Source organism: Halichoeres trimaculatus, unplaced genomic scaffold (assembly GCF_033239565.1).
Source record: "Halichoeres trimaculatus isolate MK-OKI-2021-1 unplaced genomic scaffold, fHalTri1.1 fHalTri1_scaffold_10, whole genome shotgun sequence".
NCBI classification, from domain to species: Eukaryota; Metazoa; Chordata; class Actinopteri; order Labriformes; family Labridae; genus Halichoeres; species Halichoeres trimaculatus.
In genome coordinates, this window is record NW_027437187.1 from 28,014,927 (window position 1) to 28,036,314 (window position 21,388).

A 21,388-nucleotide genomic window follows, 5' to 3' on the forward strand; every position below is an offset into this window, starting at 1 on the left:
GTGTTTACAGCTTGTTCTTATTTATCATCGGTTTACACTACAGTTCTTATGTTGACAGTTTTATAATTAAAGTTCCTTGTTTTAATTTAACAGTGTTCTGTCTCTGTCTTGAATCATATGGGTGTTATAATAATCTGTGTTCATAAACAGTATATTTCCTGTGTATATCAATGAATTAATTATATATCTCAGCCGATATATCAAATATCAGTCGGTGTATCAGCTTGTTAATGAGATCCTGATCTCAATGGGTTTTATCTGGTTAAATAAAGGTTAAATAAATTAAAAATAAAATATCAGATTTTTTTTGTCCCCAGTTTCGGTATCGGCCCCAAAAATCCTATATCAATCGGGCTCTAAATTGGAATACCAATAACTTTCAAATATAAAAAAAAACAACAACAATAAAAATAATCTCAGTCAAAAATTGCACTTGAATAAAATTCTGAGTTAAAATGCAGAATTTCCTTTGTGATGTAGCAAACTACACTCTCTGTGTCCATATAAATTCTCACTCCTCCAGCTCAGTTGTTCTAAATGCTCCAACTTGACTGTCCAGAGTTTGTGAAGACATTTCTCCTTTCATCCATGAGGCTATATCAGCCTCATAGTTTCATCCCAAACTACAAAAACAAACACGCATGAAGATGGTGATATATTGAGGCCGGCAAAATGATTGAGCTAGTTTCATTTAACGAATGTTTAATTGATGTATTGACTTTCGTTCAAGGCCTAACAGTACCACCCACAGTCATAAGAATAAGACATTTTCCAGAAGCCTTTTTTGGAAGCCAATGAATGGAGAGAAGATCTTCTTTCTAACACGACTTTTCTGTGTTCAACATAAATTTTGGCAGAATGCAAAGTGACAAACTGAGGTGTTACATTAATCTGTATTTAGATACTACTGTTGTTTTAAACATGACAACAGGCAAAAATCCTGATTATGTCCTACCAGTGCTCATCTATTGACTCCAACCTCATCAAGCAGAGCTAACGTAACGTCATTTTATTGATAAACTCTCGCGTTTAAAAAGAATGAACATTATCACAAACAACTTTACCAGTGTTTTAGGCCAGTGCTCTAACACTTCTTTTTTTTTGCCAATCTTTTTATTTCCCTTGAATTCAACCCTGTAATTCCACCCAATCCCACCTTTCTGATGTTGTTGAGACTTCGGCAACTTCAGCTTTTCAAATCCACTGATATCTGACCTAACTTGATGATTCTGCATCAAACCAATAAATAATCAGAATCAGATCAGTGCACAAGTTACAACTGACACCCTGTGATTAGAGCTTGTGGGAAGATATTTTATGAGTTAGGGTCATCAATAGAAAATGTGATCAAGGTGGAAGAAAAACATTCAGTGGAAGAGCTTTTCAAACCCAGTTTGCTCCTAAAATAGAAACACAGCGCAGCAGCATTTAACTACAGTTGAGAGTTGAAGTCACAAAGTCTGCAGGATGATCCATCACCATCTTCTCCCTGGAAGTGATGTGGATGCTCTGAGCTCAATCTAATTGTGGTTGTGTCGAGCGCACTTACACTTAAAGGTACATAAGTACGATCAATACATCTGCATTATGCTTAAAGAATCAGCCACCTGAGAGGGTTTTGAGAGGATTACAGCACGCTGTTAAAGGCAGTGAAGAAAACCACAGAGAAGAGTTAAACAGGGAAGGCTATAAGAGCAGACATGGTTTAAAAGGCAATAACAGCCCACGTCCACTTCGTTCCCTGGAGTGAGCAGAGTTTTTATTGAAAGAGGAGAGGCGCTCGGACTGTTCCTGTACCCTCATGGGTAAATTTAAAATGGAAGCCAACTGTCACAGTCACTACAAACAAAGCTGCACAAAGCATGTTTGTGATTGTTTCAAGTTTTACTCTACTTCCTTTAACAAAGCACGCACAGACATTTCGAAAACGAACCATGTGTGTGCATCATCACAGGATCTGAACGTATGTTTACAGAGCATGGAATATTTAAATCCACCTGTGCTCCACAACAATGAGTCCACTCTGGAAGCCTGTGTTTAATATTCAAGCACACTCTGCATCACATTAACATTCACAGAGGAGAAGATGAAGGTCGACTCCTTCAGCTGTCGGGTCAGCAGTGTCCTCCACCAACAGCACCTCACTTCTTATCTTATCTCCCCTTCTATATCATTTCAGGTCCACCACAATCTCACGACACATTAGACGCTCAATGACTGCGTATAAAATACTATCAGCTCCTCCCACTGGAGAAAATTACCAGCCACATCACAGCAGCTAAAGCAGTAACCCTCAACTGTCAGGTGAAGCCACCCCATGTTTGTGACCTTAACAGGTGAGACCAGCACACATTTCACTCCCTGCTTTGCGGCTGCTGGTTCCTGGAAGTACAGAGGACGCATCAAGCGGAGTGATCTCATGTTGCGGCACATAAAGTGTGATGATAAAATGAGCCGCACATTAAACGCAGTTTCAGTTTCAGTGCCTCCAGCTGTCGTTACAAGCACGTTGTTTGCAGCTTCGGGCTCCGAACGAGCTGCAAGTGTCATCGCGGCTCATGTCGAAGATTAACAAGCAACACGCCGACATGACAACCTGCTAATGGTTTGGCTATCCAGTTCGTGAAAGTGATAATGATGCCCGAATTGTGGATGACTCACAGGCACATGTGAGTTAAAAAAAGTGAGTTTTAAAAGAAATGATGTCGTTATTTTGCTTTTGCACAACAGGAAACCCCAATCTGAGGCGGCAATTTACCCCATTGTCTCTGCTGCTGCTGCTGTCCTGTTTTATGTTTTATCACCCCGGCTTCCTTCAACACATCATCCTTAATGTGTGTTATGACCCTTCGGCCAAGTGCCAAACCTAAGCTTGTGCCTGAGAATACAAGCAGCTGAATAAGTGGCCGCAGGTGGCCTCAGACGTTCTCAGCTTGGCAGCAACACTCACAAAGTCCTCTACAAGCTTATGATGGGACTCGCACAAGGAGAGAGGAGGGGGGAGAGGGAACAAAAGTTTGAACCAGGAAACTCCCCCATGGCCTTTTACACTGAATACACTGCACTTGAGAGAGGAGGAAAAAAAAGACATCTGAATATTAACAAGAGTGCTGAAAGCAGAGGCATGAATTCTCAGTGGAAAGTTTGCTCTTTGGGGAGGAGGATTTATGCCCCCTGTCTTTTAGATATGCACTGTGAAAACGCTGATGCAAAGAACTCTGACATTCTGTCTGAATTTATCGAGGGTTTGCCACTAAACTGCAAAGTTTTAGGAGGTAGTTGTTTCCAGTTGACATTTGTACTTTAAGGAATGTTTATAGGGAGCATAACACAAACATGCACACACACAAACGTTTAATGTTCAGGCCGTGTGTGTGTGAAAGTGAGTTTGTTGACTGGAAAATTTGATTAGCGAATGTTTACCGAGTGTCGATGCAATGCAAATAAATCTCTATGAAATTAATGGAACGAAAAATCTAAAACTGAGCAAAAGAGGAGAACAAAGCAGGCAGGATTTAAGAGGAGGAAGAAAAACAAAATAGATTTTACACAGTCCTTTGCATGTCCCACCCTCCTTTCCCCACTCTTTCTACACACACACAGACACACACACCTTTCACTTTGAAGGGATGTAATTTTGCTTTCTCCTCCTGCAGAGCTTGTTGCTCTGGTAACAGAGGGGGAACAGTGTGGTGTTGTTCAAGTGGCCTGACATTTTCAGGCCGTGTCTGAAGGTTCCTCTCAACAGTGAGAGGTTTTAAAGAGGAGACATGGCTGAATTCATTCAGGAACAGAGGCGGTTTTCAGAGGAGCTCAATTAACTCGCTGCCACACGTAGATCTGAATTCAGTTTGCACTAATTGCCTGATGTTCACCAAAACAAACACATGACAGTTGATTTACAGTAAAACATCTGCAGAGGTAACTATAAGTTATAAAAAAAGACTCAGCTGCTTTTTTTTTAAAGTCTCACAACCAAAACAACATCAGAGCCAAAGACAGGAGTCTCAAAAGTCAAGTAAACATCAGAGTGAGTAAATAAAAAAGTCACCCGACACCTCTCCTGTGTACAGTTTGTTCTCCCAGCAGCCTCCACTCACTGATGACTTCTGTAGAAATGTTGTGAATGTCCTTTATGGCTGCTGACAACTAGTGCCAACAGAAGCTTCATGCCACAGGCCAGAGCCAGGGCTGGCAGCCGCTCCACAGCGGAGGCGCACCATGTCGCATGGGTCATGCTTGGGGGGATTACAAACAGGCAACTTTGGGAGCCAGCTCCACGACACAGATGGACTCCAACACAGATGGATCTCACAGCTGAGTGGAGAAGGGGCAGGAGTGGAAGTGGACTGTGTGGAGACGGTGCACAAATGGTCAACAAGACAGTTACTCTTTGAATCTGCTGAAGTTAAAACCACAGCAGAACAGATTATATAAGTGTGTCTATGAAATACTCTACAGTCAGCCTTTAGAGGCTCCTCATGTTCACATTAGAGCCCTCAGTCTTCATCTACAATACAGTTTTGATTCAATTCCTTATCATTTGGAATTTTTCTTCTCACATGAACATTTTACTGCTCAGATTTTACTACTAATATGGGATGCGTGTAGATACACATGGTCCCAATGCCAAATTTGTCCCTACTCTCCGTCATTGGTGTAGTTCTTTGTTTTGGTGTTGAAAAACGTGTCAAAAAACCAAAAACAGATTGTTTTTACATTAGGGGTTCATTCAGGTCAACGAGTAAAGGGTGAGACTAGAAGAAATTTTAGCAAATACAGAGCTTTACAAATTTCTGATCCTCTTAATTACATAAATTGCAAGCTTTGTGCAAAATGCAGGGTAGGGATACACCGATCCAGCTTTATTGGTCCCGATACTGATACCGATACCTGGGCATTGGGTATCGGCCGATACCGATCCTGATCCGATACGAGTATTAAATAATAACCTGCATGCCCTACTGTGGGATAAGACTGGTAATGTTTTGAGTAAAAGACAAGAATGGAATTACTGAAGTTAATAATTATTTAAACTATAAGTTTTTGAATGTTTAATAACAGTTTGGTTTAGGGATGGGTACCTTTCACAATTAAACCGATACGGTATCGATGCCCGGTACCTGGCAATTGGTATCGGTGCTCAACGATACCAATTTCTGGTACTTTTTTGTGTTCATGTGATAAAAAATGTCAATTTAATAAAAGTTAGTGGTAATAAAATCTCAAATTTCTTTAACTTCACATATTTATTCTTCAATATATAACCTTGCAATGCTGTGTTCATGGCCAGCATGGAAAATTACCTACTCTTCCAGTCCCTCAAAGTCACAAGGATGCATTTAGGTATCTTAACATGGTACCTTTTGATTTTCCATGAATCAGTACAGGTACTTTTGACAGAATTTGGTCGGTACCTATAAAAGTACCTAATTCGGTACCCACCCCTAGTTTGGTTTAAAAAATGCTTCAGAATGTACAGAAATAAAAATTTGATTGCAAAAATTGTATACCTTGTAGACTAATCCATAGTTTAGCCTTAGTGTCAAGTTTGGTGCAATCTTTTCCCACAAATACCCGATCCAGCTTTAAGGGGCTGGATCGGCACCAATACCCAATCCCTGGATCAGATCGGTGCATCCCTGATGCAGGGCCGTCACTAAATCAAAGAAAGAAAAAAAACTTTGACTGTGAAAAGCATACAGGGAGTTTGAGCTTTCTTTACAGTTAATGACTGCAAAGTTTTCTACGGAGGTACACAAGTCATAAAATCTTTATATTATTTCCATTATATGGACTTTTGAAGAGGTCAGAAAAGCTCCAGCAACACTTGTAGTTTAGGAAACAACTTTATTTGACCAACACGTTTCGGCTTGTGGCCTTCATCAGGGTTATATGGACTTGGAAACAAAAATGAAGTTTTTTTCTGCATTTGTGTAAAGGACGACTAAATCCTGCTTTTAGTAGAAACACTAAGTTAACCTGCAATACTCAAATTTTTATGAGTAACATCAGTTACACCAAGTGAAATTTATCAGTTTCACCAACAATAATTTTTTGCAGCATTAGTTTAATGCCACAGTAGTTTAAGTAACAAACTTGACACACTTTATGCTTTCAAGTCAAGTGTGTGTATGAAACACTGCATCTGACTTTTATTCTTTCAAACACAATAAAATAGAAAAGTTGTTTCCAATCAAATAGTTTACTGTGTAGGATATCGCAATAAATATCACAATATTGTAATATCGGATATTATCGTGACCCAAGTATCATGGTGCATATCGTGAGGTTCTTGCAAATACTCATCCCTATTGTACATGATGACCAAATTGTGTATCCTGTAACTAATAGTTGAAGAAAAATGTAAAAATGTCCTGGCTTTTTAAAGATTTATATATAATTTCTTCATTGATCAAACTAGTTGCTGTTGCATTTCTTTTCAAGCATCTGATCAAAAAACACCTTTCTTGGAGGACATCCAGATGGTCTTTGAGATGACATTGTTTTAACTGATGATCAATAATTAAATGAGAAATAGTCTGAACATTGATCAGAAAAGAAAACACTTTTAAGGTGAGTTATATTCTGTTGTTTCATCCATGAAAAAATGAATCACAAAAATCTATTTCTTAAGATGGTTTATTCCTAAAATTAATTATTCAGAGACACCTGAGGTGGATCTTTGTAGCACATAGTAGAAAGATACGGATACACAAGTGAACTAAAACAGCACAATGACAAATACGAGCACTCCTGTGGCTTGGCAGCACCGAGTGAAGCCACCAGAATTAGAATATTAGTGGAGTTTGGCTGCTGATGGCTAATCCACGAGCCACTCTGGCAGGAAACCTGCCTTTTGTCAGATCTGTTCATTTCAAAATACAAACTTGGCTGGGAAAATTCTAGAAAGAGCTGATCTCAGTGAGTTGAATTGGATGCCACAGCTCAGATCTCTGCGCTCCTTATGCTATTTCCAGGATTTGTGCTGCAGCTACCATAAAAACAGAAAACTAATCCTCAACTCATGTTATTCCTGGCATAGAAAACTTCTTTGTACAAAGAGGAAGAGAAAGTCTTCTTCCCTACAGGGTGTAAATTAGAAAATCTGAAGTAAGGAAGCAGGAGAATATCTCTGTCTCCTCTCTGAGACAAAAGTCTTTAATATACATGAGTCATCACAATACTAACCTAACATGACCCTCAAGGAGAGAAGCAAAGATGGTGTTTCATTTTATATTCATTCTGGAGTATCATTAAAATTAAACAGAGCTGCTTCCCCGGCTCTACACTCAGCAGAAAAACAAAATCATACTTCTTGCACAGAGGGAGCCGAGGCAAAATGGTGGGCTGTTCAATTCTCTGACTGAGAGAATAGATTTTATGCAGTACTATGGTTTAGGGCTGAGGCAGAACCTTATTCAATTTTGACCGCTCTGGGACCAGAGGAGCTAAAAATAGCTCTCATTAATTCTGCCGTTGTGATGCTGCAACAGAGTGATTTAAGGGAAACTTGCAGCAGCAACACAGGAGAACGTTTAATAACCTCCTGTTATATTAAATGCTGTGCATCGACTGAAACAAATAATGCAGTGCAGCAAAGAAACGCATTCTCCTTCTCTCCTGAGCCTGTTTGTGGGGTTTGTCTGTAGAGGCCTGAGTGATACAAGAGGAGGTGGAGGGTTTTCACAAAGCTGTTACATAGCAGGGCAGTGAAGATGTGGCTTCAAGAACCAGTGATACAAAAGAGGATGTTTGATGTCAGTGCAGGGAACACATGTTGGATGTAAATGTGGATGTGTGAAGGAGTTTTAAGCGACTAATTTAGCAAATTTGCTCTGAAAAAGAATGAGGCATCTTCTCTTTTGTTGCAGCAGACTGCACCATGCATGAAATTCCTTCCAACAACTGTGCTTTTTCTTTGAGATCTAATCGTTGTTCCTCAGTTCAGCCCCACATAAGTCCCCAAAAGAGAAGAGCAGCAATAAAGCCTAATGAGTCTCAGACTCCAGCAGGGAACGAAACACCTCTCATTTTCCTCAGAAGCATTTAATGAACCGGGACGACACTGTCACAAAGACTAGCACGCCAGAAGTGAGCGGATTGCTAAGTCCAACAAGGATACTGTCAGAAAGAAGAGTGTGCAAGTAACAGAGCAGCCAAAGACGGAAAACAACAACAGTATCCGTCTCTGTGTGCTGTGGCTGCTGGCAGTGAAGCAGCAAACAAGTAGAATAAGATGATTGATCACTTCAGGAATTGAAAACGATGTGCTGTGGAGTGCTGACAACTGCTAAAACTCTCCTGCCTCGGAGAGCATATTCAAATGCTAATGAGGGCCTGTACCTTAGCCCCCCATCAGGGGGTCCCCTGAGAGACAAGTGACACTGTGCACATACATGTGCGCACGCTGTGGAGTACAGGAGGGGAGGACGGGGGAGAGATGCAGGACAGCATGAGTGATAAGAAGGTCAAGAGATTTCATCTATTAACTGTGACATAAAATATAATTACCATCCATTACAGCCACCAGCAACACATTTGTGTTATTTAAAGGTTAACACACTCCACCACTGTGTCTCTGTCTCTCTGATTTGTTACTACAGTATTTAGATTAAACTGGATGCAGAGAAGGTCAGAGGTACTTACATCAGTTCATCGTGGCTGCTACAGAGGACACACACCAAAGCCTCTCCAACCTCGAGCTACTTCTCTGTAAATCCAGCAGGAGATTCCTGCAGACGCACTTCAGCAGCCTCAGTGCAGAACCGCACCAATCATTGCCAGGAGACTCTCGCCCCCACCTTCCTCCTCTTTCTATTTTCTTAGCTCGTGAACCGCTGAAATTACGTTCACAGGTGAGGGGTTATGAAACACACCTCGCAGCTACGCCCTAATGTTTCCTCTGTCCTGCACGAGTCTGTGTCCTCTCTCCACATCTTCCCTCATAATTTATCTCTCCCTCCAGCTCTCTCCTTACACGCTCATGGGATCGGAGCAAATCCCCTCTAGCTTGGCAGCGATCTGTGTGGGATCTGCAGTTCCGCTACAGCATGGGACTCCTCTGTACTAGCGAACATCCATCCGCAGTGTAAACTGCTGTATCGGACTTAACCCCTGAAGTGCCGCGGTGAACCAGAGCAGGATCTGTCAATTCTCTTTGCATGCTCCTCCTCTTCAGGTGTGCTGCATTAGACGCATAAATTATGCCCATCAGGTCAGTGAGCAGACATAGGATTAATGACCACGACGACATTACTAACAGATGAGGACATAACATTTTGTGTATTCAAACGCAAGACAATCATAATCGGATCTCCTTTCTTACAAGGAGTTAAGTTTAAAGTTTCTCTGCAGCTGATTGCATTTCGAGACAACCACTAAATATCTTCCCCGCAATAACAGACTTATGAGATATTTCAGTTCATAAACCAGCAGCTTCACTGCCTCCGTTTCAACCTGTGCTAACTACATAAAATGCTATTTTTAAGGATTTTTTTTTACAGCGGCAGTTAACAAAAAAACAACAACAGAGAATCTGTTCTAATCTGTATATAATACATCCACAGTCTGTATCATTACAATGATTTAAAAGCTGTGGTGACACAATATGGCCGGGAGTGTTTATTTTTGTCTAGGCAGTGAGATCATTTCATCTCATCACAGTCTAGACATACAATGTTTTCTATAGACCTAAACTCTGCATGGCTGCACATTCATCCTTGGGCAACTCTTAGCGTCTGCACCGAGTGTCAACAGAAATATTCACCAAAACAGTCTTTGTTCGCCATGAAGGACAGCATATCCCTCTCCTTAGCAGTACCAGGAAAAGACAGCAGCAGCAGACACTAGAGTCAGATGAATGTAGAAACGTTTATCCGTGATCCATGAAAAAAACTTGAAACTTAACTATCCAAACTTAACATTTGCAACTGTCATTACATATTACTGATTTAAGAACAGATTTTGTTGGTATATGCTGTAAATAGGCCTGTCACGATAATCAATAAATCAATTAACCGAACGATACATAAAAATGTCCTCGGTAAGTTTGCTAGCCTCGATAAACTGACACCTGCATGCATGTTTGTTTTCCTCCTCTCTTTCGACCAAAGAGCCTGAATGAGAGGATGGCTCACTACGTCTATCTTTCCTAACATCGGGGTGCATAGGTTCTATAGCGGATTTAGTGGATTTATAGCGGATTGAGCATCTGTCAAAAATGCGATCTTTGGCATCTTTTGCGACAGGGCTGCTCGGGCGTACACACTGAGAGAGCTGAAGCGAGCGTCCTGAGGGGTAAGGAGGAAACACACGCTAATATGAGTGATGGCACGAAAGATACGGCTCTCAAGCCGCCTGCCACAGTCCCAGTGTGGGAATATTTTGTTTTTTATCAGAATGAACAAAGTGTGAGCTCATGAACACCAACGAGCTGATATGTTGCATTTGTTTGAAAATAGTGGCGACGAAGAAGAAGGGGAGGTGCAGCGGAGCCTTGTTCTTTGACAATCCGCTCTTACTGAGGCTTTTGGTCTGCAAAGCAAATAGAAATAAAAGCGCCAAATGGTGGGCGCTCAAAGACAGCTACATTGCCAAAGAAATGCAGCCCTTTGATGCGGTTGAAAGCCAGAAATGTTAAAATGTTTGACAGACTGTACGGATTGACTGGGAAAAAGTACATGTTAAAAACAATTCAGGAACTTTATAAACTCCCTTTTATTAAGGCTATAGTTTTTATTGTTGTTTTTTTTCTGGAGATTTGTTTTTTCTTTAGAGACAGGGTCTATGTTTTATTGTTTTTGATTAGTATTAATTATTTTCATTGACATGTATTTTTTTCTAAAAGTGAGTCCATTTCATTATCATTGTATTTTTTTTCTCTTTCTTGTTTGTTAAATTTATTATATTTTTTGTTTAATTTATTTTATTTAAAAGATCCTGACCTTTTAATTACAGTTAAATACTCTTAAAAAATTAAAGTTTCTTGCTTTTGATACGATGTACTCACTTTATTATCCCATTTATCATAATTACATCAATAAGAAAATGGAATGAAAAAAATGGAAAAAAACAAAATAATATTGACAATAATATCGTTTATCGGCAATAATATTTTGGAAAATTATCGTCTAGCAAAATTTGTTATCGTGACAGGCCTAGCTGTAACTCAAACGTATGCAGTGTGCTTTCAGGTTAAGTGGCAGCTGAGGACAGATCTACATGTGCTGGTGTAGGCTTTCGTGACTGTGTAGGATGAAACGCTTGACACTGCACACACACACACACACACACACACACACACACACACACACACACACACACACACACACACACACACACACACAAGAACAAAAGAGCAAAGACAGGAGAGAAGATGAAAACACACAACACATTTCTACAAGTATTCAGCCCAGATTCATCATCAGAACATGGATTTAACAACACACCGAGGCCAAGAGGGTCATGACATCCCACCTATCAGTCAGGATAATGACCGGGCTGGACAAGCCTGACGAACAGCACGTCACCGCTGGCAAAGGGGGCGAGTTAAATTTACATCCTTCAGAGCAGAACCCAGAGTGGCGACAGATTCCACACATAGTTTGCTCTCTCCACTAGCTTCTGCCGACCAGCCACCAAATTAATTATTTCTACATCAACTTAAGGAGGTATGTGGAGAAGTGGAGCTGCTAAAGCGCGACAAGTCAGCAGTTTAGCTCTTACTATGTCTCTTTGTGTGATCTTTAATTCATGAGTACAAAACACAGCGGTGTGATTACATTCTGCCAAATGAATACACTCCTTAGTGGGTCAAGGTATGTGTCTTGAACAGCACATTTCCCAACCTGGCTTTTTTTAATGTAGAATTTTACAGGAATTCTAGTTCGGACAAACAGTCTTACTCCTTTAGGGTTACAGCTTGTTGACACATTTTAATGTTCATCATGAAAAAATTGAGGTTTTTATCTTAGCATTTTGTCAAACTCCTTCTACTTCTCTGATTGTTGATGTGTCTTCTGAGTGTATTTCATAACCAAGAGTACTGCACATCCTCACATAATAATTAGTAATCAATTTGTAACCATTCCTCTTATCACAGCTGAGATCGACTCTTTGATGAGTGGATAAAAGCAGACTTCCAGTTGTTGTCCAAGGCTGCATGCTGTTAACTGGACCACTATGAGCTCTCTCCACATATATGACGAGCTAGATGGGGAGAAGTGTGGAGTCAACTCATGAGTGATGTGACACAAATTTCACAGTTTCTATACAGCTAACATCCTGGAGTGGGTTTCAAAAGATTAGCTCTAAAGTAGGGATGGTATCAGGTATCAGGTATCAGGTATGAGGCCGATACCAGACTTTTTCAAGGTATCTGTACTTGCAAAGGCTGGGTATAATACTCAAAGCAAAAAAAAAGTACATTGAGTAAGTCCTCCCAGCCAGTAGTTTGGCACTTCATTGCTGCAGTTTGATACCACAGCAACCGGCGTCAGGTCCTGTTCTGATGACATGACATTATTTTTCACTTCAGATTATTTAAAAAAAAAAAAATCACTAAAATCTGACAGTTGTTAGTTTTATTTTGCACTTTTTTCATTTATGAAAAACAAGTTGTAAACTCAGAGTTTTATTTTGGGCTTAATGGCAGAGTGGCTGTGCTGTCCTTGTTTGAAATGCTCTGTCACTTTAATTAAAATTTTATCAAAAATACTAGTGGCATAGATTCTTGGTATCAGTGAGTACTCAAAAGGGAGAACTCGTACTGCTATCGGTCTGGAAAAGTGGTATTGAGCACAGGGATGGGTACCAAATTAGGTACTTTTATAGGTACCGACCGAATTCAGCCAAAAGTGCCAGTAATGACTCACGTCAAACCGAAAGGTACCATGTTTAGGTACCTAAATGCATTCTTGTGACTGTGAGGAAGTGGAAGAGTAGGTGATTTTCCATGCTTCACATGAACACAACATTGCAAGGTTATATACTGAAGAGTAAATATGTTAAATTGGAAGAAATAGATTTTATTATTAACCTTTTTTTTTAACCACATAAACACAAAAAAGTATCGAAAATTGGTACCGTTGAGTACCGATACTGATTGCCCGGTACTGGGTATCAATACCGTATCGTTTCAAATGTGAAATGTACCCATCCCTAATTAAGCATCCCTAGTTTAAAGAAAAAAATGTTTGTTGTCTTTACATTTAGATGTAAAATTTTAGGTCATCAAGAGGTGGAAATGTCATGATAAATACTCAAAAGCAATTACCACAAACACTATTTTCACTGTTTATTAGTGAATTAGTATTTTTCTGCACAGAGGCTCATATGCACAATAAACAGCATATTCTGCCCCTTTGAATGCATGATGCATACAAATAACACTGGCACACACAGAGGAACTATTTGCCTGGCAGTTGTTGTTTTTGGAGCATTTAACCTTTGGCGTGTGCTTTGTGAATTAGACTGGCTTTTGGCTCGTTTGCACCGGTTTAGCGAGCACAAAAGCCATTCTATCCTTTTGTGATCCAGACTCTCACTTTGAACTCAAATCTGAACCATTTTGTTTCTCAGAAAGAGATTTTAGTTTTCTATAAGCCTGTTTCATATAAAGGCCTGGTACTTTCTGTCAGTGCAGGTAAATCAAACATTATAAATATCACTTTAAAGTGGTCATATCAGAAGAAAACAACAATATTCATTCGCACTAAGTGTCTGGGGTGAAAGTTTTTAAGTCTCGCTGAACTCAATCCCAAATAATTTGTGATGTAGCTTTTCTTACAACTATTAATATTTTTTTCTTCATTGAAATCAAAGCTATAAATTAATACCTTAATACCTTTGCCCAAAAGCAACATTCTTATATCTCCTTTTTGGTCCCCACCAGCTCCTGAGGGTATTATGTGACTCTAAATGATCCACTTCGTGAAGCAGTGCTGGACAAAGAGCATGCCAGGCCCAGAGAGCTGTTAGAGCTACTGGGCAGAAAGGGAAAAGGCAAATTATACTGTTTACAGGAGAACAGGCAGATTTGCATCAAAGTTTCTAAAGGCCCTTGGAAATAAAAATTTAAAATGCCTTTGATTTTGCTCAAAATTCAAAGAGTCTCTTTCCAGGCTCCCCAACTGGAGTATGTGATTATACTCAGGGTCCAAGTGTGTTCTGAATATATGGACCAGCAAATCAGCTCCTGAACCCAATCAGCCTGGTTGAAGTTATCAGTGCCCAACACAGAGCACATAAGAGAGCAGGAATGTGCTGATAAGCTGAGCTACTGACCTGCACCCCGCCTCCTCGCCGTCACAGTGATTGAAATGAGGGCAACGCAGCCAATAAAAAACAGACATGATAAGGGATGTTTCCATGCTATAAGAAAAAGGAGGTTCATGTTGAACTTTGATTGATGAGAGGTTTTGCAAGCCTCTCCCTGCTGATAATTCCACACCTCTTTCAAACAGGAATTTACGATGGACCTGATTTATGCAGGCAAGCCTCTGAACACAGGAGCAGTGTTCATAATGTAAAGCCGCCATTTTTTAAAGTACACAGACTTACTATGTCACCTGAGCATTGTCATCACATGCTCAAAAGGCAGGAAGTTCTTACTCTGCTATCTTTCCAAGTCAAAGCAGCTATCCATCAACTTCACAACAGCTCACATTATCTCCAAACAGTATGCTACAACTGAGGTGGAATAAAGGAGTAGTAGACGACAGCTCTTCATCTGTTAGAATTCAGACGCACAGCAAAAATACTTTACTAGTATGAAAGAAAAACTTGTCAGGCTCCAGTTGTTTTATGGCTGCATCAAGTAGACACAAGATTCCTCTGGAAAAACGGGAAATGTCTTAAGCAACAATAACATTGTCACAGAAATTTCATTTTCACCCCATTTGGCCAATCTGAGAAAAGCTGTTTCTTTTAATGTTTTGTTTTTTTTGTTAAGGTGTATGCTCTGATGTCTAATTACTTCCATCCCATCAATCAACAGGTAAGGTAATAAGGTTAAATCTCCAGAGTAACATCAAGTGGTGAAATCATCAACAACTCACAGTGATTCAACAGTACTCTGCTATTCTGCAAATGAAATTGTCTTTTCTCCAGGACAACAGAAGCGGGACTACAGGTCAAAGTCTTCATACATTTTTAATTGATGTAATCAATAGTGGAGAGCACATTGCCAACAATAAACAGCCGGTTAAACCCTCTGCTTCTCTGCTTCGCCTCCTCCTCCCGCAAGTTATCCCATCTTTCAAAAAGGATGCTCCGTGATAAACTGGTATATCCTGGAAGACCGGCGTCCACCAATCAAGTGCTGAGGTTAATCTACAAAGAGCTGTATCTCAGATTCCTGCTATGTTCCTACACATAGTATTATGCAGACATGCAGTCTTATTCTTTTGTCTGTTGTGACGTAGGTTTGTATAATCAACAACTGGATAAGCCCCTCATTACATACAGCATCGACCAGAACACAGGGGTATAAAACAGCAGTCAGATATGACGTAAGTAGGCAAAATATGAGATAACAGTTGTCCTTCCAAAACCACAGTGACTCAGATGACTGCTGCTCCCACGACAGCTTAGGGCAACATGATTTACAGACTGTCATGTATGGTCGCCCTTGGGCAGATAGATATCCTCATCTCTCATCTCAGGCACAACTCTGCCATAAAAATTATTTAAAGATAAAGGAAACATCCGACAGATACACCAAACATCCTCTGTGCTGTCTGTGCTTCCCCCACTCCATGTGACAGATCTAATGCCCTGCACAGCTGCCATAAGTCTCACTATTAGAATCATATGACTGTACTCTTGGTGATTCACCCTTAGAATGTGCAGTAAATAAAAATCATGGTTTTGAAGTGTATACCTCGTAAAATGTTCATTTGTTGATTTAATAGTATTTTAGGGGCTTTCTTCAAATGTAGCACCTGTTATATCGGGATAAATAGCTGGGATGCTGTGTAGTTTACTTCTTCTTTTCTGTCATTTTTCATTTTACCAGTCCAGCTCTAGTGTCCACTAATACAAAATAAAGTAAATGCAAGAGATTATTTTCAGCAGAGAAAATGACAGCATTGTCAAAGGGACTATGTGCCATAAATGAGTTGGTTGGGTTGCCCAAAATAACCAATTTGAGACTTTTAATCAAATTTACACTGTAGATTATGAGCAGGCAAAAACATAAAAGTGAGACTCTTTCAACATCACTCAAAAAATACTTGATGGACCTCTAAACAATCTCAGACAACCTGTGAGTCTCTAATATAAAAATACTGCAATGAAAAAATGTAAACAAGACCTTGGTCATTAGTTCAACAATGCCAAACAAGTCCAAGTAAACTGCAGAGGGATTCATTAAAAACACATATTATGATGACCAAATAAATAGATGATGTTGATTTTTCCCTAGTGTTGTGTTTTTCATTGTTAACTTAATACTGTTTCTTTGCACACTGGCCATACTTGAGTGGACAGGCTACCATTATCAAAATGTAAAACCTAGTCATGCTGTAGTTATAAGCATTTTATAACAATGTAAACAATAAAAGGTCAAACTATAACACCCTGAAAATGATAAGTGTCCAGTGCGGTTAATATTCAACAGGTGATGGGTGTGTTTTAAGTGTACATTAGCAACAGTCCGGTTGTTAGGAAATAAACACTGTGAGATGTTAGCTTGAATCAGTGTAGAGACAAACTGTGTTGCCCCTCACACACACACACACATTGAGAAGCAGGGATACTGTGGCTGCCAGTTGAAACGTTAACAGAACCGATAGATCCACTACACTAAACTCAGCTAACGTTAGCCAAAGCTACCTAGCTTTACCATAGACACACTATGGTATCACAAGTTGACCATCAAAACAAGGTGAGCCCCCGCGTGACCTTACCGTTAACTCAGAGTACAAATACCATATTCCCATCACCCCCACAAACGACAACACTACCCTATCACTTATATAAAACTAACCCTTAATTTACCATGTACCCCATTTATACCCTCCTGGTCAAGTCAACCCCAAGCTGGCCGACATTTTGTTCCAGCAGCTAACGAGGCTAGCTCATCCTAGCTCACGTTACCTGGACGCTCCACGCACTTGGTGGAAGAACAACCCGTCACCCCGATGACAGCTCGGCTGCTTGGCATTTTGTGACTCCCTACATCCATGTACGCAGGCTCAATGGAAAATACGACAACAGGCTCGTTCCAAATGCGTTCTATTAGGAGATAACATTAGCATGTTGCTAACCCCTTAGCATAGCGCGTAGATGCAGTTTGCTAGCGGTGAGATAGCGAAGTTGCCTCGGCTCGCACCGTTATCGCTCGCTCGTATCCGCAGGGAGACACACATCCAGTCAGCTCCTGCGGCTACAGCGGAACATCCAGAATAAATCAAGTAAAACAATTCACCTTCGCGAAAGCAATGGTCCTCGCGACGAGCCGATGAAAATCTCACAGTAAAGGAATGGGAAGATCTTTCTAGTGAGGCTCCAGAGCAGCAGCCGCCGCACTGCAATGGCAGGCAGTGGATGAAGCCTTCTTCTCCCCCCCTCTGCTCTCACACTTCGGCTGCCGTCACCGCCGCGGTGACAGTGACAGGTTCGCCTGGAAGAAACCATTCGGGTTTGTCCGCGGGGGGGCATGGGGGGAAAGAGGGATGCAAAGATGCTTCAACGGCAGCAGCAGCAGCAGCAGCAGCGAGCGCCATTCCAGCGCGAGAGCAAACGGTCGACGATGAGGATGAAAATACAGCAACGGAGCTTTTGTGGCGCCATATGTGGAGGGATAGAGGCGACTGTTGTCAACGTGACATTCGCTTAAATCATAGACTGTAAAATACACCTATTAATGAAGAATCTACTCTGAATTTTAAAAAAAGACTCATACATATATAAAAAATAGTCTTTCAACTGCTAAAAAAGTATATTATGAATCAATATGTGCCTTCTGACGCAGGGTTGTAACTATTTTGTAATAACATACCAGCCTGTTATTATAGTTTTATATTTTGACTTTACGTTTGACTTTCCATAAAAGAGGCATGTCCTTGGTGTATTTTGGCTGCCTTTTTATAATCTTATTTTTTTATACAACCCTTGATATAACTATTTGTGTACCTACTGATACGGTAATCAGAAATAAAATCTGATAATAAGGTATGATTCTGTTCAATACTCTTCAAGTCTCATCAACATTTGTATTATGTACATAATAGGATGTATTTGTTGTTAAAGCAAGTAATACCAGCTTAAAGTAGTTAATATGTCTGTTTGGCTATCAGAATAACCCGCCTCTCTTAAAAGGATTTCCTGAAAAGGTGAGTGAGCACAACAGACCTTTGTAAGCCTTTTCTGAATTAAATCTGGATTGTAAAATAACATTTGAATATAAAGAGCTTTTAACAAGTGTCTTGATCAAACAGAGAGCTAATAAATCTGTTAGCTTTATTAGATGGTGAATATAGACTAACAAAAACTTACCCTGGCACCTTTACACTTGAAGTACACAACAATCTTTTTTTAACTCATGACTATTTCAACAGTAGCAGCAGGACACATTCAGATTTCTTTCAACCCTGTGTAAGAAAACTATGAGCCACTGTGAAAGAAATACACCAGACACGAACCCTCTAATGCTACGAAGGTCTCAATATTGATTTGACAAATTGGATTTCAAAATATGAGTTGGGTTTGATTGATTTGATGTCCTTTGAAACAAAGGTCCAGCCAAGTACAAGATGTTCATCTCTCATACCGCCCTGTGTATGTGGAAGTACTGATGTATTAACCGCAAACCGTTTGGATGAAAATCAAAGCCCTATACTGTAATCTGTTTTATATTTACTTTACTGTGTGTGGTTAAAAATGCAAAGATGGTATGAAAAAGAACTGTGTGGATTTCACTTTTAACTACAGCAAACAAACTCTTTACAGGGAAAGCTGAGGTCGGCGCCTTAAGTAGTAATGACATGCTGCATAAAGCCATTTAAAATGCAGAGGATAGAACTAAAATCCAGCCTACAGTCACGATGCTCAATACTCCTTCCCATGGGGTATACAGATTGAATCAATATACAGTAGAATGTAAATTGTGCACTGCACCAAACCACCGCTCTTAAGACTCCATCCCATGCACTTTTTAAGTTTCTGTGCTGGCCTTTTCCAAAAGTGCATCACTCTCCCTGCAGCAGCTTCTGTTGTGTGTGTTTTATCACTTTGAGATCGTGTGACCGTTCTTGTCACCTCTACCTCTGTCTCTAATGAGCGCAGGAGGAGATAGGGGCAGAATGTAATGCCGGAGGAGCACAGAGGTCCTGCAATGTTGCTGACGTAAGGAGACTCGGGGCAGATTCCATTGGAGGATCAGAAGGAGAAGAGTGGAGGAGGGAGAGGAGGGTGGGGGCATCATGAGTGGAAGAATGTGGGTTGGCCAAGGTCATAAGAAAAAGATAAACACAAGCGGTCATATATATCCTGTGGAAAAACAAATTATGATGAATAGCAGTGTTAAAAAAGGGGGAAAAGAGGACAACCCACAAAACAGCAAATGTAGCTGACCTGCACCTCAACCGCTCATTGGCACCAATAAAAAGAGAAGACTTGACAATATGGGAGGATGTTTTATGTCATTAAGAGGCGGCGATGGCAACCGTAAAGTGGCTGACATATGGAATTGTGCTTCAGAGGCTGGAACTGGAAAGGAGCTACAAATTAAGAGACAGTGCAAACTGAAAAACACATGCAAACAAGTGCTGCAAGTGGAAGAAAGTGCTGGAAAAAAAAACTACAGCAAATCTTAAGTGTGGCAAATAAAGTTAATGATGCGAAGTAAAACAAAAGAAGCACATCTGTGATGCTGTTTTCTGAGTTTCTGTTTCTCCCACATTTGCTTTTGATGCTGTGTCCACTTTTTGTAGCACGTTCTTTCATTTGCCGTGTTTCTGCTGTTTGCTTTTGTTCAGACCTTTGCATATTTTTAATTTGCATAGATTGTAAAGTTCTAATCTGTAAATCTTTTCGGCCTTCTCAGCAGGCTTCCGTTCGACTGTCAGGCTTTAAACTTGCCACGGTGCTATTGTCATGATTAGTTATCATGCATCACAGTATTAGCCGAAGTACTGGAGCAGAAAAATGCAATTAAGCTCTGAAACCCCTCTGGAAGTGCATGAATGTAAACTTTTCCTTACAGTCTGCATCTGATTAAACTGGCTTTGATGTGAGTTTATGCTGCTTAATGTATCTTTGTTCAAGCCCTTGAAATACCCTCTGTTACTGCTTCCACAATGTTTGCATCGCTGGCTCCAGCAGCACAGAGGGAGTTTCACATGCCGTGCAACAGAATTATGCAGCCCCCTATTCTCACTCACTCACTCACTCACTCCCTGCCTCCCTCTCAGTCTTTCCCATCAGCACATTTAGGAGCACAGACAGGATCCAAAGCATGAGTATGACTGCAGGAACAAATCACACGAGTGGAAAAAGCAAATTAGAAATTCACAGCAGGTTGGGCTTTTAGAGTGCACCGCCCCTGACGCTGAGCAAGTCACCTCTTAGCCATACAGGTCAGGAAGAAACAGCCAGCTAAGCAAAGGTTGGTGTGGCTATCTATGAGCTTTAATGACTGCAGCTATCAAGTGACATGACAGACGTTAAACATAGCTCTGCAGCAAGAGAAAATAAATGCTTTTGTCCAGTAGCTGGGTGTGAAAAAGATGATATCATGTGACATGGTGTTGCCAAAAGCTGCAAGATGAAACAGGAAACTTTATGCTTCTTATCTTGTTATCTAGTCTTTAGTTTTACAAATTGGAGTACATCAGTGTAATCTCATAATGGAGTGAGCTGGCTACAGTGCAGAGGCTTGTATTTCTGTGATTCCTGTGTCGTCCTCTGTCAGTATCGCTGACCTCCAGCATGAGGAAGCAGCACACTCAACTTGACAGCCAGGCCATTAGTTCTGGACAGAAAATTCCTCACACCAGGTTTCACAATAAAGCCTCACCGTTATAAGGTGCAGCACGTTCAGGGAGGAAGAGAGAAGGCTCCATGATCCAGTGAGCATGAGATTTCTTGTAAAGTCAGCAGTTAAAAAGACACTTATCAAAAGGTGTTTTATAGAAGGACGTGGTGTGACCTCGAGGAGGCAGAGTTGAGGACGTACAGCAGTAAAATCGCTGCTGAAACATGGAGGAGGCTCGATGTGGCTGCTGCCTCCTGATCTCTGTCCAGGTTATTAGTGGCTGAATTTACAATATGAGATCATAACATCCAACCCCGGAAGAAGAAAAAATGTCTCGTCTTTTATCTGAAGCCAAACATTTAGATACTTCATAAAAATACAACTCATCCCACAGTTAAAATTCAGGCT

The 21,388-nt window shown here is 40.5% G+C and overlaps 1 protein-coding gene across 12 annotated transcripts in view; it reads right to left on the reverse strand.

Moving 5' to 3' along the window:
* Positions 1 to 21,388, reverse strand: part of tjp1b (tight junction protein 1b) — an 81,995-nt gene that overhangs the window by 20,453 nt on the left and 40,154 nt on the right. Inside the window, exon 1 of one of the 12 annotated variants that reach the window (XM_074676747.1) lies at positions 17,432 to 17,616. The exons of 10 other annotated variants lie outside the window; for them this stretch is intronic. The gene's annotated coding sequence lies outside the window, so the exon portion shown is untranslated. Of the gene's footprint in view, positions 1 to 8,649; positions 8,741 to 17,431; positions 17,617 to 21,388 lie in introns of those variants that run through there. One more of the 12 variants, XM_074676749.1, reaches the window with a different exon arrangement.